Source organism: Schistocerca americana, chromosome 3 (genome assembly GCF_021461395.2).
Source record: "Schistocerca americana isolate TAMUIC-IGC-003095 chromosome 3, iqSchAmer2.1, whole genome shotgun sequence".
NCBI lineage: Eukaryota > Metazoa > Arthropoda > Insecta > Orthoptera > Acrididae > Schistocerca > Schistocerca americana.
Window position 1 is genome coordinate 908,496,259 of NC_060121.1, and position 4,460 is coordinate 908,500,718.

A 4,460-nucleotide genomic window follows, 5' to 3' on the forward strand; every position below is an offset into this window, starting at 1 on the left:
AGACAGGTAATGGGCCACAACAGAGCAAACCCACCGCAGAGTCAGTCGAAGTTTTGAAGAATTGGTAGGTAGGCAATCACAGAGCAGACCACTGTAGTCTTGCTAGAGATTACGGTATTGGTGGGCCACCAGAGGTGCAGACCCACTGCAGTCCTTGTAGAAATAATGGTATTGGTGGACCATCAAAGACGCAGACCCACTGTAGTCCTTGTAGAAATAATAGTATTGGTGGGTCATCAAAGGCGCAGACCCACTGTAGTCCTTGTAGAGACGGCCAGCAGCCATCTGTTGCAACTGTGCAGTTGCACAATCATCATCGAAGAGTCTTGCGGACAATATAGCAATTCCATAACCACCACTTGTGCACCCACAAAGTTTTTGGAATTGTCCTTAGAACCAGCAATGCTGTTATCTAGTCCCTTGCTGAATTATTAACATACGTGCAAACACCAACAGTCCCTACTTCTCACATATTGTCCACATACTATGACTAACAGAAACATATGCAGTGAAATGTAACTTACAAGTTAATAATATGATGAGCTGGTGTCAATTACAATTTTATAACATAAGAATACAATTACAAATGTAAAAAATACATCATTAAAGAACATAACAATACAGATAACATTTGTAGTACAGGCCTTACAAAAGAATCGAAATAACATGTACATCAGTGTTACAGGAATTAGGACATGAGTACATACAAAAAAGATCAGAATAACTTTCGAAACACCAACTTCACACATGAGCATTAAAACAGAACAGAATAAATAATGTCTAAACATCTTTACAAAGAAAATAACATATCAGAAAAATTCTACATCATAACTATTATTAGCTAAACACATTAAGACAGGAAAAATACAAATTCACATAGTGTAATAACACAAAAATACAGGACAGGGTTTCTTTTCAGTGTGACATTTGGTACTGCAGTCCACTCCAAAACTTCATTCCATATATCTTTCCTCTTATGTCAACATTTGTTTCCACCAAAAAAATTCTATCTAAGCTTGCTTTCTGTATTTATATGTTCACACATTCCTTACCTCATTATTTATTTTCCATTATCTTACCTCATCATTTATTTCCAAGAAAATCCTACCTAAACCTGTTGTCCCTAAACCCTACTTTTTTGGTTCATATCCTCTTTCAAAATACTTTTTTTGGCCAAACCATTTTTTGATAGCTTCTCAATGCATTTCTTCCAATTCATCACAACTTGTTCTCTTATATGGCCTACCCCATCTTAAGCCAACTTAAATCTACTGAGCTCAGCTGCTAAACTAAGGGATGAGGCAATACAGCAGCACAAAACAATTAACACAAACAGCAATGACAAAAAAAATGCAAATTGGCAAAGCAAACAGCAATATTACAACTAATATAAGGCAATGAGCAGCAAACAAGAAAAATAAATCAGTAGTAAAACTGGCTGAACAGAGTAATGTAAAGTGAAATTTAATAGCACTATGCCTGGCAAACAGCAGCAGCAAATGAAATAACTTATACCTAAACATGACAAAGCTCAAGCAGAAAAAATATTACACTCAAAATGACCATGTTTAATACCTATGTCACATCTTAACACTAGAGCGATGCATCACAAAAACTTACTCTGCAAGAAAGTTACCAAGTCACTAAAAAAATTATTTATGCAATTCCTGTGAAGGGAAATGTCTATTTGTGCTCTCTTTTCTAAGAAAGTATATCATAAGCGTATTCTTTACTGGGTCTGTAGACAGAAAATAGTGATATTAGTACATCTATTAAATTTTATAATAACCAATGCTGCAGTGCAGCTAGAAACTAGATATTAAAGAAAATGTGCAAATATGTACATAGGAAGGCATGAAACATCATTCATTAGCCATATGGCATTTCACAAGGTAGTAAAAAAATCTCTCAACTAGAAAGACAGTAGTCATAATCAGGTGTATAGACATAAAAATATTTCTCGTCATTTCATTAGGCATTTCAGAAAATATCATAAATTAAGACCTCCACAGTGTTATCATATGTTTTCAAGTTTGAGCGTGTTGTATTTGCGATGCTTTCTACAAAGGAATGTCAATAGCGAGGATAATGGCCTCTTCTTTTTTTTTCTACCTGTGCCTCTGAAAGGCACACACTAATGGCTTTTTTCCAGGCGACTGTCATGCAGCTGGGTGCCCACGATGCATTACGTGCAAGTGGTCACTTAACTTTCATACCAAAATATTTACGATACCAGTTTGCACTACAGTGACAGTCTGATATAAAATAAAAAATTCAAAGGTTAGAAATTTACATTAGAAGTGTGTAGAAACAAAATCTCATATATAACAGTGTCCAAAAACTTTCGCCGGCATTGTGATAACTAACATTCATGTATTTACACACATTTCATAACTCTTAAAGTACGAGTCTTGGTTTTCAACATCCTTTTCATAAATCAGAGTCCCTAACCACTACTCATTATTCCTTGCTTTATTACACATATACATATTCGTCGACACTTCTTCAATATTTCATCATAAGAAATACGTAACATAATCAAATTCCTCATATACGGTAGCATCATCTTATTGATCATAAACATATCTTAACAGCATAACACACATCATCATCGTAATAATATCATAACATCTCAGTCAACTTTCAAAATCGTCGTAGCTTCCTCCAATAATTTCAAAACCTAAAAAAATTCTCTGCTCTTTTCAATAGTGTCATTTACCTCAAATGTACTTTAAAAATCATGATCCCATACCAAATACATCATTCAAAGCTCTCATAGTATCACAATGGTTCTGAAAAATATGAAGGGTTCACACAGTACAGACAAAATACAATTTCATAAGTGTGAAGTTATCCAGCTGTGTAATTGCATAAACATCTGTCACTGACGTAGTAAAAAAAAATTTTTTGTCTCTCTCAGTTAAATGATTAGATAGCTGTGTAATTTATGTGTTAGAGAAATATGGTACGGATGTGTAAAGTTGTATAAGCAAATACCATATTAGCTAGGGCTCCTTGTGTTTGCCAGACACATGGTACACAAAGTAAGCATGTACCCCCCTGAGGAATAATGTAATTATACCCTCAGGTGTTACAGATTACAGCAATGGAATGAAATGTATCACGGAAAACCTTTGTATCATTGTACTTCAAATATCTTTAAAAATAAATGTTTTAAGTACAAAATTAATCACTCAAATACGTGTACTGTAGCGCTAAACTGTGTGTCTTGTTGTAAGATAATCTCTGTGGAAGTGTCGTAGTTATCGTCCTCCGAAAGCTAAGTTCTGCAGAAGTCAATGTACTTACCTCATGATAAACAAAAGTGAAATGCTTTGCGTATAGATATCTTAATTATTACGCTTATTGTCGTGATGAAGAAAGTACTGTGCTGTAACGTATTGTTGTGCTACGAAAAAGGCTGTCTCATTGTAGCTATACCACAAAAGTAACTACTAAAACATGTTTTACTTTCCAGAATAATACAGAAAAACTGTGCAGATCTAAAACAGATACACCACAAAAGCAACAATGTAAATTGTGTCACACATTAGTAGCATCGTGATATAGTTGTGTAGCTGTCAAATAAACTAACCTCTCTGTCATCTGGTATCTCTCAGAAAGCACTTTAAATCCATAATGTATTTTCAAGTAAACCAAAATGTTGCAGTAAAATCTCATTAGCAGTAGTGGTATATGTTCTAAGTATGTAAGCCTTATAGTCATTACATAATCGTGCAACTAACAAGCAAGAATGTACACACACAATAACACTGTGTCGTCTGTCTGCTGTAACAATGCATTCGTAATTTCTGTTACATAAGTTCTCTTGGTTCTTGACTGGATATTTAACTTCAAACATTGTTGCATGGTAACAGTTTCTAAGTCTGACGAAGTGTACTAGTAATGTGAAGTGAAAAATTTTATAGCAAAGACTAAGTTAAAAAGCAGATTATCTCTCAATAAACGGTTTTACATGTGAAATGTGGTGCAATCTTTTACTCTTCATAGTACTCAGAGTTTCAACTTGAACGCAATTATCATGCGGTATGCGTCGGTAAAGAATACTGGAATTTTTCTCAAGGTTAGCGTCTCTGTTATTTTTCTCTGAGCCAGCCGGCGCACGCGGCTGCCTGCGGTGCGAGTCATTGTCTGTCTCTTTGTTGGCGCGCGTCGTTATTGGGATTAGGAGACCTAACTTCTACAAATTCACCTTGCCGAGAAGGCCCTGCCCTGTTTAAATCCCGCCAGTTCTGATGCAATTCAGGTCTGTCGTTACGAATATATCGTCTGTCGTCATGTCGGTAGATTCCGTAGTTTCTTCCTTGTCCGTCACGTGGTGGAGAATTTCTCCCTGAATCGTAACTGTGCGCCGAACTGATGCGTCTGACGTTATTCTGCCTCCCTTGATAATAATTTTTTTGGTTCCCATATTGTCTGTTTCCATGGTTATCTCCATC